The following is a 14,935-nucleotide window of genomic DNA, read 5'->3' as shown; positions in this document are numbered from 1 at the left end:
AGAGCCACTTTGCAAAAATGCAGGAAGCGGCTAGGAAGGATGTGGAGAGGGCATTTGGTGTGCTTCAAGCTCGTTGGGGAATTGTGTGGAGTGCTGCAATGATGTCGGAATCAGAAACTTTGTGGCATTTGATGACATGTTGTGTTATTCTGCAGAATTATTGTCGATGATGAGGGTGATGGTGTAGGCCAAACACATGATTATGAAGCACCTGGAGAACAAGTTGAAATCCTGAAAGATCAAGATGTGGCTCAACTTATGAACTTCCTACAAATGCATCAGAATCTTCAAGATCATCAGGTGCACACGCAGCTACTTAATGATCTTCTGAAGCATATATGGATCCATAATAGAAACCAACAAGTTTAATGCTTGAGTTGTGCACTTAAAATAAATTTTATGTAAACCATTTGTTATTTACGTGCGACATTGTCTTTTATGATCGACGTGCATGAATTTGAGAGTTTAGATTTGAGATATGTGGATACCACCAAAGAAATATGAGAGGTCGTCCGGATGCGTCCATGAACGTGTGAGGACGCGTCCACGGACATATAGAGGTTGAATTTGCCAAGTTCAATTGTAGATGCTCTTGTGTAGTTTCAGGGAATGAGATTTAAGATTTACAGAGCATGAGTGATTAACTGATTAGCGAAAGGAAACCCGAAAAAAAAGAGACCAGCGTGATGCATGCATGAAACACCGGCCCCTAAAATATCCTATGTACTGTATATACCCATGTTTGGTTCATAGTTAGTATTTTCCAAACTGTTTTTTTTACTACTAAGTAAGATTCTTGCTGTGAAAAATAAGGCACATATGTCGTACACACACAAAATATGGCAAAATTATCATAGAAAAGCTAAAGTGCGACTAACAATTTAAACACCTTGCCTAGGAAAGTTTGGCTAAAATAGTGTGGCAAACTATGAGAATGGCTACCACTATTAATATCATAGTTTAATTTACTATAAGAGTTGAAAACCCGATAACCGAAGAAGAAGGGTCGCTCGCCTGCAATTCTATAATACTTGTGGTGATGTTACCTTGTACAATATATGGATAAAAATATAAAGAAAAATGAAAATTGAAAATTCAACGGAATGATGGATTAATGGCATTGATATTACCCTTAAAAATATTAAAAATAAATCAAATAAAGACAAAATTTACACACAATTCACTCAGAAAATTGTGTTTGTTAATAATATGCACGGATAAACATATGATAGTTGAATATTTGCAGAAAAGGGATATTTCCCTAGAAGAAATTAATTAGTGGCATTGGTATTTTGATTAAAGAATAAATAAAATAAAATAGAAACTAAATCAAAATCAAAATAACAAATTTTTCTAAGGAAGAATGAATTAGTGTCATTAGTATTACCAATTAAGAAGAAAGAAGCAAACCAACCTGTGGTTGAATGGTTAGGAGGAAAGTGGTATCCTCAACCCATCAGAGATCAAGTCCTAAACATGACATTAGAGCTCATAATTTTCTAGATTTATTTCAGGACTTCTGATGATGTGCGTTTAGTGGGAGGAGACGTTCCCGTCAACTACGAAGGCATCTGTGGTAACTTCGTCAATCTCAAGATGATGTGTCGACTCATCTCTCAAAAATGCTCATAGGGGTAGGGTCTGCGTCCATGCGTTCATAAGGGGTGAGTGTATGTGTGTATTTGTGAGCGTCTGCTTCTGTACTGTGTTAAATAAATCACTAGTCCTAGTGCCCCCCAAAGTGAAAATAATAAACAATAATGAAATCTTTCATGCAATTTACAAATAATTGCACATCTTTTTAAATGCAACAATAAACATATAATAGAGATTTTTTGCAAAAGAAGTTTTCGAAGCACGAATTAATTAGTGGCATTGATTTTATCCTTAATTAAGAAAGAAAATAAAAAACTAAAATAAAACCGAAATAAGAATATATCTAAGGAAAAATTAATTAGTGGAATTGATATTACCTTTTCAAAATAAAGAAAGTGAAAAAACTAAAACAAGATCAAAATAATAGAGTTTTTTAAGAAATAATGAATAACTGACAATGGCATTAGCCTTTTAGACCAAATTAAACAAAAAATATAAGAATATCAAAATAACAAAGTTTTCTAAGAAAGAATAAATTAGTGTCATTGGTACTACTCTTTCGAAAGAAAGAATGAGAAAAAGAAAATTATAACAACATTAAAATAATGAGGTTTTTTAAAAGAAGAGTGAATTATTGATATTAGCCTTTTAGAACAAATTAAACAAAAAATACATTAATATCAAAATAATAAGTTTTCTAAGAAAGAATAACTTAGTGTCATTGGTACTACCCTTTCGAAAGAAAAAATGTTAAAAACAAAATTATAACAACATTAAAATAATGAGGTTTTCTAAAAGAAGACTGAATTATTGATATTCCTATTAGCCTTAAAGACAAACAACTAAAAACAAAACTAAATAAAAAAATAGCACACAATTTACGCTTTGTTACAATATGCAAGAATAACATACAATAGTGGATTTTGCGTGTGTACAAAAAACGAAGTTTTTCTAAAGTAAAAAAAGAATTAGTGACATTGGTCTTTGATCCATGGCATCTCTACTTCTTGAAATCAAGATAATGAGGTTTTCTCAGAAAGAATGAATCATTGACAATGAAATTACCCTTTAAAAAGAAATAAACCAATGACAAAATTTACACACAATTTATGCTGAAATTACGCATTTTTATAATATGAAAGAATAAGCATATAATTGTAGAATTTTCCACAAAAACAAGTTTCTAAGAAGGAATGAATTAGTGGAATTGGTATTACCCTTCAAAATATGAGAATAAAATAAATCAAAATAAAAAATATTTAACGAATAATGAATTAGTGGCATTGGTATTACCCTTTAAGAAGAAATAAAAGCAAGGAAAAAAACTAAATGATGACAAAATTTTCACACGGGTGCATAGAAATTGCTTTTTTATATAATATGCAAGAATAAGCATATACTATACAGTGATATTTTGCAAAAATGGATTCCCAAGAAGTAAATAATTAGTGACACTGAGTATTACCCTTAAAGAACAAATAAAATAAAAAAACTAAAAAATAATGAGGTTTTCTAAGAATGAATGAATTAGTGTCACTGGTTTACATTTAAGAAGAAAATAAAATAAAAAAGAATAGAAAAAATTACAAAATTGGCAAACAATTTACAAAGTAAATTTGCATTTTTATAATATGCAAGAATAAGAATAAAATAATATTTTTTCACAAAAAAGAGAACTTTATAAGATCAAATGAATTTGTGGCATTGGTATCATAATTATAGAAGAGAGGAATAAAAAATGAAAATACTGAAATTTTGAAGCAAGAAAGAATTAGTGGCTTTGGTATTACTCTTTAAAAAATTCAAAACTATAAAAACTAAAACAAAATCAAATAATAAGGGTTTCTAAGGAAGAATGAATAGTGAAATTCCTATTACCCTTTAAAATGAGAAAAGAAATAAAAAAACTAAAATATAATCAAAATAAAGAGGTTTCAAAGGAAGAATTAATTAGTTGCATTGGTATTAGCCTTTAAGAAGAAAGAAAATAAAAAGCTTAAAACAGACAACGACAAAACTTGCACACAATATTCACAAAAAATGTGCTTTTCAAAAATGTGGAAGAATAAACATATAATAGTGATTTTTTTGCAAAAAATAAATCTTAAGAATGAATGAATTGGTGGCAATGATTATACACTAGAATAACAAGGAATGTGGGATAATTACTTAAAAATTCAAGTAAGGAACAACAAATTAGTAGCAATAGTATTATCGTTTAAATAAGGAAGATACGAAAAAAAGTTTTAAAAAATTTGCACACAACTTTGCTCTAAAATTACTCTTTTTGTAGTATGAAAAGAAAAATTATATAATAGTGTAATTTTGGCACATATTGCATAGTATTTATGTGTATACATTTACACTCACCCAGCATACGGAAAACACCCACAAAAGAAAATAGAAACCAACTAACTAGGAGAAACAAAAACACGTAAGAACAGGGGGAAAGGGAGGGAGAGGAGGGTTGGATCTTACAGTTAATGGGCTTTAGTCGAGTAGCAAATCGGTTGCCCAAATATGGGCTCAGTCAAAAAATAAGAATCAGCACAACAAACATCACAAGCCAAACAGAAAAACACAACACGAATTTAGAGCAAAATATCAACAGCCAAAAAATAGGCTGGCCCAAATTCCAACTTCGGGCAACTTACAAGTAGCTAAAGTGAAAAACTGACTAGCAAAAGGGTCCCTACCGGTCGACCGGCCACATACTCGTGCCAGTCGCATGCCAACCGTCATCATGTCAGATCCCATGCCCATGTGTCCCTCGTGTGCACGCACTTTACTGACCCATGCACCACTCTATCCCCAAGCCTTGTCCTCTTCTCCATGCGCCCATCTCACATTCTCTCTGTCACGGTCGCTTGTGACATGCAAGGTCTCAATTCCATGGCCAAGCTCTCCGCCAACCTCTTCCTTGTAATGCTCGGCGAGCTGGCTCTCCTTCCCTCTTCTGTTGCGTCAACACACCCGCTAGATGTCCTGAGCCCGTCCCGGCCGCCCCCATGATCCGTATGACGAGCTTGCTCCTACGTGCGGTGATGGATGGGACCACGGGACACGGAGCTATGACAACAATTTCATGGGATACTACAAAGTGACACCACCCGACGATGGGTGCTGCGACGAGCATCCGACGAAGTTGGAGACGGCGGCCATAGGTGCTGCAACCGACAACTGCCGATGCTAAAGTGAGGTGCTATCGGCACGACGGCTAGTCAAGGGTGCTGCAACCGGTACCTCTGAAAGTTGAAGCCGATGAGGAAAAAAGCTGCAACCGAAAGGGCATGGAAGCTGGGCAGCCACCATGCAACCGAAGAAGCTGCAACTGGTGACAAGGAAAGCTGGGACCCGTGAAAGTTGCAATTGGTGATGGAAAAAGTTTCAATCGGCTATGAATGATGGCAAAAGCTGTAACCAGCGACCAAAAAGGCTTCAATCGGCGAGGCAAGCTAACGATGGTGCTAGCAATGATGCCGGGAGCGCCAGATGATGGATGATGGTGTTGCTGTTGGGGAACGTTGCATGGGAAACAAAAATTTCCTAGGCTCACCAAGATCAATCTAGGAGATGAACATCTATGATAGGATAGATTGCATCTACATACCCTTGTAGATTGCTAAGCGCAAGCACTAAGAAACGCGGTTGATGTAGTCAAACGTCTTCGTGATCCAATCACAAGCCGTCCCGCGAACTCCCGATCCAAGTGCCGAACGGACGGCACCTCCGCGTTCAACACACATACGGGTTGATGACGCCTTCACCTCCTCGATCCAGCCAGCGATGGTGAAGTAGTAGCTCGAGGCCTCCGGCAACACGACGATGTGGTGGCGGTAGTGGTGGTGGAATCTCAGCAGAGCTTCCCTAAGCACTACAGAGAGGAAGAGAGATGCGAGGGAGAGGAGAGGCAGCCGTGGTGTAGAGATGTGCTCAAGGGTGGGACTGCCCTCTCTCTACCTCTCTATATATAGGGGGAAGGGAGGAGAAGGGGGCGCAATAGATCCCATCTAAGGGGGCGGCGACCAGAAGGCAGATGGGGGCGCCCCCTAAGGAAACCCTAGGGTGGCTTGCCCCCCAAGCCAGGTGGAGGAACCCTAGATGGGGCGCAAGACTCCAATATCCTCGATGATGGTTCCCAACCAGAACTCGGTAGTGTTTATTGTAAGACTTCTATGTGGTCATGCTTGTCTTGGACAGCATGTTCACATGTATGTAGCAGAAACAACTCATGTTTTGGAGCTTGCTATCGTAGTTCATTTCCTGAGAATCTCGCAACGTCATCTCGTCGATTTGTTTTGCAAACTTTCATTTTACTTTCTAGGCTTGATGAGTCTAGATTATTCTGACACCAACCAGATCTGAATCTCAGGCAGATATGATGGTTGGAACATTTCCCAAGAACTATAATAATAGTCTTTCTGTAACCGGTTAAGTGGATGTCGTGGCCAACACACCCAGCCGGAAGACCTATTATTGTAGTATCTTGATTGAAGAACTTGGCCACCTCCCCATAAAGATTTCGTTGGATTTATTTCCTAGTCGTTCCTTATGGATTTTTGTGTTTCTGAAGTCCGACCTTTACTTGATGTCCTAGATATCAACCCAGTTTAATAAATGGGTTGCGCTGGCACATCAAGGAGAACATTAGAAGCGGAGTGCTAAATGTCTCTAGGTCGATCATCCAGATTTTGTCCCCTTGGCCCCACCAAGGTGAAATCTGAGAAAGTGTTATCTTCCTTCGCATCTGCATCTCCCACTGGTATTCATCATGGTTGCATGTTGTGTTGCTAGGATCTTTGACACTGATATTGGTAAAACCTTGATGAATATGGAGATGCTCAAGTTCTTGAGAGCACGCTCAAGCGCTAGGTGTTATCATCGGCACTAACTGGGATTGCTCTCAGTTTCCTCGGTTATGCTATAACTTTTCAAACAGTGGACTCACTCTCCACTGTTGAGCTTCTCCCCAGTTACTAAAATCATCCCTTGTGTTGTTTTCAACAAGGTAATCCACATCATCCATTCTCATCCGGGTATGCCATTCTTCTGAACCCCTCCAAATGGCCGCTCAAGAATTACCTTAGGTTGGTATAAAGAGTTTCAATGATATCTGTATCAAAGGTTATTCTTTTTGCCACCTAAGGGGATATATCTACGAGTCACCATCCCTAAGGTGTCTCATTGTGGTATCATGGCAACTCAATTCCTCGCTATGTTGACAACCATTCACCACCCTCTTAGGTGTGGAATTGTTGTCTACCTAGTGAACCCTCGTCATGTGTTCCACTCCATCCCTTTAGAAGTGTGCTTCGTGTCTCAGTTCGAGAGATGTTGTTATGTCTCATTCTGTGAGTTAATCCCGAGTTGTTCGATCTTCGAGAAGATCGATCCTTCTAGAGTCTCCTTCTTCTCTCCTTGTCATGTTAGCTGGAGTTCTCAGAGCAAGACTTCGAGACAATGATGGTGATCGAATCAACGTTCTTATGAAGTGCAACCTGGATCGTGAAGATTGTGTTAGTTTGCGTTCCCCCTTCCATCTTACCCTACGCTTGAATCTCGGGACGAGATTCTTGTTTAGTGGGGATGAGTTGTCACATCCCTAGTTCTGGTATGCACTAGGCTAGCCCTTCATGTGAGCATCATGTTTAAATTCTAATGAAATTTGAATTGAGGAATTTCAAAATCCTCAGAAGACCTCTAAAAATAACCAACATTTAAATCGCATCAAATGAGTCCAAGAAAATGTTCCTCTTATTCTATGAAAATATTGGCATGAGTTAAAATGCAAACCAATATTTTTGGAGTGACTGAAATATTTATTTTGGGTCTTTTGAATTAAATCAATGACATATTTGAGTTGGATTTATTTCTATTATATAAGAAATAAAGCTCAAACATTTTTGTAAGTTGCATGTGACTTGGGCTAGACCTGAGCTCACATAACAATTTACAGAAAGTTTATAAAAATGATTTGATGTTCTAAATCAAATCAAAACAAATAACAGAAATAGAAAACTATAAATAAAAGAGAGAGAGTTACCCGGGCCAACTTACCTGGCGCTCCAGCCGGCCCAACACTGTGCAGCCCAGCCAGCGCAGCGCCTTTCTTCAACCTTCTGCCAGAAGGCGAGGCAGCTGCGTGGAGAGCGCACAGCCGAGCTGCGCCAGCTCCTGCTTCCCTCCGCTGCCCCGATGCATCTGGACGATGCCACGCATCACCCCGGACCCTCTCGCCCACTCCCTCGTCCTAATCCCCTACTCTCTCTCGCTCTGCAACTCGTGCCTGAGCACCACCATCGCCACCGACGTCGTTCGCCGCGGCCACAGCCACAGCCCAGCCTTGCCGACGCCCCAGGAAGCTCCGCCTCACCCCCTCTTCATCCTCACCCAGACGAAAGGCGCCGGAAGCCCCTGGATGCCGCTAGCTCCGCTGTTCCCCTCCTCGGCCACCGAGGATTGCCGCCGTCGATTTGCCGCCGTCTCCGCCTCCCCGAGCTCGCTGAGGCCATCTCCGCCCCCACTGTGAGATCCACCTTCTTCTCCCCTGCTCCCCATGCCCGTACGCATCTCTAGCCGCCCGAGTCACCGGAGCCGTGAACTCACCGCCGCCGTGGTTCCTCGTTGTCGCAGCCAGGGCCACCGCAGCTCACCTCCGAGCACGAAATCGTGCCCCACACCTCACCAGGAGCACGTAGAGGCCACCCGTTGCTCCTGCCGTGCACCATAGCGACGGTTGCATCATCGCCCGAACTCCGGCCGCCGCCGTGAGCTTGATTCCGGCGAGCTCGGCTGACCTCAGCCCCTCCTGTTTGCGTAGATGGATGCGGCCAAGCACCTGCAACGCGTAGATGCCCTCCGCCTTGCGAATGGTCGCCGGAATAGAAACTCCGACGAGTCACCGCCGTTCTTTAAGGTCGCCGGCGACTTGATCCGGCGACGCCGACGTGGCATGATTAGATTAGGTCTAATCCACCCACTAATTACCACCGCAGCCACTGACACTTGGGCCCCGCTGACTAACTAACCCTGGATTAGCTCCTATTTAGGTTAAACAAACCCTACAGGCCCCACAGGTCAGTTTGACCTGGCCACGTCACACGTTGACTGGCCCCACGCGTCAGAATTGACCCAGCTGATGTGGCCGTTGACTGGGTCCACATGTCAGCGACACTAATCAGCCCCAGTCACTGACCAGTGGTCCCCACTGGTCAGGTTTGACCTGAACCCGCCCTGTTGACTTGATGACGTTAGGGTGATGTCATGCTGACGCAGTAACTCTTTTCTGGATTTAATTTAATTCAAGAAATTCCAGAAAAAGGCTTAAACTTCTAAAAATCATATAAAATCAACCGTAACTCCAAATGAAACAAATTATATATGAAAAATGATCAGAAAAATCCAATCTATCCATCTGTACCATTTTCATGCATGTTAGAACAACTTATAGCTGCTGTTTAGCACAAATCATATAATGGCATTTAAACCCTCACATATGGAGTTTGAATTTGAATCTTGGATTCAAACCAACTCCATTTAACTTGCTGCTAGTTGCATTAGCTCAAACCACAGCATATTGCCATGTCACGCTCATGCATCATATTATTGCATTGCATTGATTGTGTTCTTTCTCTGTTGCCAGTAATTGTTCCCCTCAGTAGACGTGGTACCGACGATGAGTTCGATGACACCGATGAAGAACTATACTATCTTCAGAAGTGCCAGGCAAGCAAAACCCCCTTGTTCATTTTGATACAATCCCACTCTCTCGCTCCTGCTCTCTTTTACTGCATTAGGACAACAACGATTCAACTGTTACTTGCTGCGGTAGTTGAACCCCGTTATCCTTTGCATGACCTGTCATTGCCACAGTAAATAGATGAAACCCACTAGCATGAGTAGGAGTTGTTTGAGCCCTGATGTGCCTACTCATTCATGCTTGTTTGTCATGCCTGCTACTGCTTAGAGTTGAGTCAGGTCCGATTCATCGGGAATGAATCAGAGGTGTGTGAACATGTCCTATTGTTGAGAGCTAAGTGTGTGAACACGATTTGGTAAAGGTAGCGGTGAGAGGCCATGTAGGAGTACATGGTGGGTTGTCTCATTGCAGCCATCCTCAGGAACTGAGTTCTGTGTTTGTGATCCATGATCAGCTACTACCACGCATTGGAATGCTTAAGTGCCCCTCTCGGCTTATTAATCAACTTGATCTCTGTCCAGGAGTTGCAACTAGTTTCTGGTGTTTGTAGGTAGTGTTAGTAGTCTACCAAGTGGCACCCGGTACAGGTGGGCTTGGGACAGACTAGGCACAGTGGGCCGATGTACCAAGTAGCACCCGGATGGTGGGCTTGGGAACCCTGCACACATCGTTTGGGGCCGTGAGCGACACCCCGGCCGGATCTCCTTGCGGATGGAACCTGAATAGGCGATAAACCTGGACGATAGACTTGTGTGGTTAGTCAGGTCGTGGCCGACACCCTCGCTGGGCTTCCTCTTGAAGGTTGCCGAGTACATGTCGTGTAAACGGCGGTAATTGGTGAGAGCGTGTGTGAATAAGTACACCCCTGCAGGGTTAATATGATCTATTCAAATAGCCGTGTCCGCGGTAAAGGACTTCTGGGTTGCTTGTACAGTTCATAGACACGTGAAAGTGGATACTCTAAAATACGCAAGATAAGCGTGAGTGCTATGGATGGTGTTCTCATAGGGAGATGGGAGCGGATCCATAGTGGTGTATTGATATGGTGAATATGTGGACTCGTGTGCGCCACCTCAAAAGAGTTACTTGCAGTCGTAGTTCAGGATAGCCACCGAGTCAAAGCTGGCTTGCTGCAGTTAAACCCCACCATCCCCTTTGTTGATAATGATGCATATGTAGTTAGTTCTGATGTAAGTCTTGCTGGGTACATTTGTACTCACGTTGCTTAATTTATGTTTTTGCAGAGAGACTTCAGTCTCGCTAGTAGTTCCATGTGGACTTTGATGTTTAGCTTGTTACCTCAGCTACGATCTTGTGCCCTCGGCAGGATCTGGTAGATAGTCAGGCTTCTCAGCCTTTTTCATTTGTAGATGTCTGTACTCAGACATGTTAAGCTTTCGCATGTGCTTTGACTTGTATGCTCTGATTGTTGGGTCATGAGACCCATGATTTTCATATCTCGCTCCTCGGAGCCTATTGAATAAATACTTGAGTTGTAGGGTCATGTTGTGATGCCATGTTGTATTTGCACATATCGAGTATATTGTGTGTATGTTATTGAAATGCTTGGTATGTGTGGGATCTGACTATCTAGTTGTTTATCATTAGTAGCCTCTCTTACCGGGAAATGTCTCCTAGTGCTTCCACTAAGCCATGGTAGCTTGCTACTGCTCCGGAACACTTAGGCTGGCCGGCATGTGTCCTTCATTCATGTGTCTGTCCCTTCGGGGAAATGTCACGCGATGAATACCGGAGTCCTGTTAGCCTGCTACAGCCCGGTTTACCGGAGTCCTGCTAGCCCAGTTGCTACAGCCCAGATTCACTCGCTGATGACCGACACGTTCGTTGTTGGGTCATGTATGCCTGTCCCTGTAAGTTAGTGCAACTTTGGGTTCACGACTAGCCATGTCAGCCCGGGTTCTTTGTCATATGGATGCTAGCGGCACTATCATATACGTGAGCCAAAAGGCGCAAACGGTCCCGGGCCAGGTAAGGTGGCACCCGTGGGAATACCGTGCGTGAGGCCGCAAAGTGATATGATGTGTTACATGCTAGATCGGTGTGACTCAGGATCGGCGTCCTGATACTTTCGGCCTGCCAAACGCAGCTGCTACCCACTAGCGCCATCTGCGGAGCATTCTGGCGGCTCAGGAGGCCAGGCATCACGCAGTCCTGGCGGAGATGGATATGGTCCTCGAAGAACCGCCTGGATACCTAGAGCCTCCCGAGGCTCAGGGCTCTGGTGGCTCGTGAGGGTCGGCCTCTTCACTGAGCACCTTCAGCTACTCCAACACCCCCTCTACAATGGTACATGGTGACATCTTCCGAGTTCATTTCAGCTGGGAGCGCACTCAGGGCTGCATCATTCCCAGGCCGCGTGGGTCTATCCCTGCGGCGTGTATCCCTTTTGCTTATGTCTTTAGTTTATCTTGCTGGGGGCGCCACTCAGGCTGCATCATCCCCAAGCCGCTCGGGCCTGACCCAGTGGCATGTATCCCTCCTGTATTCGCCTAAGCTGATTTGCTTTTCATGCTTAACCTGCATGTGATTATCATCTGCCGCCCACCACGGGCCCCCTCTCCCTCATGCAAATCGCTTGTGCGTTAAAAGGGGGGCTCCTGAGCATCGCAACTCAGGAGCTCTTACTGGCTCTCCAACCCTCACCCCTGGCCTTGTGCACGGCATCGCGACCTGGCATACCAGCGGCGGCTGAGCTCGCTCGAGGGCCAGGACCTGAGGACGTAGAGTATTTGTATCTAACCATTTCGCAGGAACACACAGCTGTCAACGATCCAAGACCAGGCGCAACCCGCCTTGAGGTAGGGCCTTGTGAGTCCCGCGCTGCCTCACGAGTGCCCAGGTACACCTCGTCTAGCCCTTCCATGCAAGCCACGTGTCAGGGCAGGGTTGTACACACCCCGGGGGCTCCTCCTAGAGGGGGCCCCCCTCCCACGTACCAGTGGAAGCACCATGCTCCGCGCTGGCTGACGACACTGCCAAGGAGCGGCTATGCCCGTACATATACGGAAGCGCTATGCTCTGCGCTGGTGATAAACAACCGAGGGCGGCCCACGACCACATCAACCTTAGGGAGCCCAGAGCTCAGTGTCTAGCCTCCTCACGACACCTCCCCTCGGAAGCGTCACGCGAGGGGGCTGGACACGGGGGCTGCGCCCGGGTCACGCCCGAGCGCACGCCACTCAGTCAGGTCCCTCGGACCAGGTCATCGCGTGCCTCTCCCTGAGCGGAGCCAAGGTATGAAGATCGTTTGGACGTCAAGGGATACTCTTGAGCATCGCGACTCGGGAGCCTAACTGGTCAAGTAGCCCCTCACTCCTTAGTCCCGTCCTACTCGGGGCTAATGGCGGTTGAGGTATGCGCGTAGCCGGGCTCTGCCGACGTAGAACGCCAGATCCACCCCTGCACTCCCTCCCTATTTGTTGTTTGCGCGTCAAGGGGGACTCCTGAGCATCACGACTCAGGAGACTAACTTGTCACGTAGCCCCTCACTCCTTGGTCACGTCCTGGCGATCCGGTCGGGGCTAATGGCAGTTGAGGTATGCGCGGGGCCGGGCTCTGCCGATGTAAAACACAAAGCAAATAGGAAGGAAACTGCAAAACCTCGAAGCAAATCCAGAAACAAATATTACAAACCATAATTGTCTTCATAATACCAAACGCAAGTTTAAATGCCTCCACGAAGCATGGTGCACATTGCAGGAGTTAAAACAGGAAAGAAGCCACGAGAAGATCACCCTTGGACAAAGCCGTCATTCGCTAGGGGCTCTGCCTCCGTGATGGTGTTGCCCCCACCAGCACCAGCTCCCGAGGCCGCGGGATCAGCAGCACCTATCGTGGGCGCAGTGGCGAAGGCGTGGAACTTCGCCAGCTAGGCTTCCACCTGGCCCTTCACAGCTTCAGCAGCACCGACGAAGCGCTCATTGTCCACGGGCTCCAGCAGCTCGTCAAGATTGGCGCCAGGGTCGCGAAGGTAGACGTGGCTGAAGACGCGCATCAGTGCCGCAGAAGAAAGGACGCGAGCTTCTACCTCGTCCATGGGGCCGACACCGGTCACAACTTCCTCGAGCGCCTCGACCAAGAAGGGAAGCAGCTGGGCGGGGCCGTCCTTGGCGCCAGCCAGCGGCTTCTCCAAGCCTCTCTCGTAGAGCGTCTTCAGTGCCTTGCGAGACCTCTCCTCAAGGCGCGCAAAGGCCACACGGTCCTCGGCCAGGACCTTCGCCTTGGCGTCCAGCTCGGCCCTCTCCACCCTCAGCTTCTGCTCCAGTGTCTCCAGCCGGCTGCGCTCAGTAGCATGCGACTCCGACAGTCGTGTCAGCTCGGTGTCGCGGTCCCTAACGGCGTCCTCCCGAGCCTTCATCTCCTCCTCCTTTGCCTGGCGATTGCGAGCTTCTTTGGTGAGCTAATCGTGCAAACCCTGCAGCTCGGCCTCCAGCACCTTGCAGCGGTCCTAGGCGACCGTGGCATCCTTCAATGCTGCCTCACGAGAAGCTACAGCCTAGGTGGTGGCCTGTTTCCCCTCCTCAGAAGCTATCGCGGCCAGCCTCAGCGCCGCTCAGACAGAGGTGTCGGAATGAATCCAGCCAGAGATCAGCTCCAGGCGCCCGGCTACCAGGTGGGATTCGGTGCCTTGGAGGTCTTCTCGCAGCTGGCCCAACTCAGAAAGGGCGTGGTCCAAGATAGCACAGGAGGCAGCAGAACCTGAAACCAGCGGTGCAGAGGGAGGAGGCGCCAACGTAACCATGGCTCGTGAGACTGGGGGCTCCTGAGCCTTGGGTACCTCAGCAGCAGCATCAGGCACCGGCACCTCTGGAGTCAGCGGGGCCATGGGGGCTGGCACCCCGCCAGAGCGCTCCTCCGGTCCTCGCGAGGATGATCGGGCAGGGGAGGTGCGAACATTGTCGCCTCCCCTTCCCATGGATGAAGGAGCGGCCGTGGCAGATGAGTCTGCCCTAGATGATGTCGCCGTGTCCCCCTTCTTATTCTTTGCCGCAAGCGGAGGCCTAACCAATTGATGGAGAACGTCAAGCCCTGACAACAAAAACAAGAACAAGATGGAGTTCGAGCACTTACTGGTCAATCGCGGCATAGTTCACCGACCTCTTGCCGATCTTAAAGCCCGAGAGCCTCTTGGTCCGGGGTGCAGCCTCGAGAGGTCCAGGAGCGGAAGAGGGCGCACCAGAAGGGCTGGAGGCATCTTCGGGCGGTGCCTGGGCAGGAGTAGCCCCTCGGGAGATCAGCGCCGACCTGTCCTTCTTCGGGATCGCGGGCGGGTCCTCTTCCTCCCGTGCGGCATCAGCCTTGTCATCGTCCGGCAAGGTGCGGAGGATGCTGGCCCTGCGCCGGGGGGAGGTCTCCCCCGTCCCTTCAGTGGTCGCCTCCGAGTTGCGCTCCTCTTCTTCTGCGTCTTCCTTTCCTCCCCCGCGGGAGTCACCTGAAGACACATCCACCGGCGCTGTCGCCCCCTGGGCCATTGGAGGCACCGCCGGCACCAAGCCACGCCCATCAAAGGTGGGCCTGGCATCCACCACCTGTTTCCAGTGATCACAGAGGAACAGGGGAGCAGGGGCACCCTCCAGACCTTCTTGGTTGTCCCCAACCAAGAGTCGAAGAGCTGCGGCT

The sequence above is a fragment of the Triticum aestivum genome, chromosome 3B (genome assembly GCF_018294505.1).
Source record: "Triticum aestivum cultivar Chinese Spring chromosome 3B, IWGSC CS RefSeq v2.1, whole genome shotgun sequence".
NCBI classification, from domain to species: domain Eukaryota; kingdom Viridiplantae; phylum Streptophyta; class Magnoliopsida; order Poales; family Poaceae; genus Triticum; species Triticum aestivum.
This window is presented reverse-complemented; position numbering follows the sequence as displayed.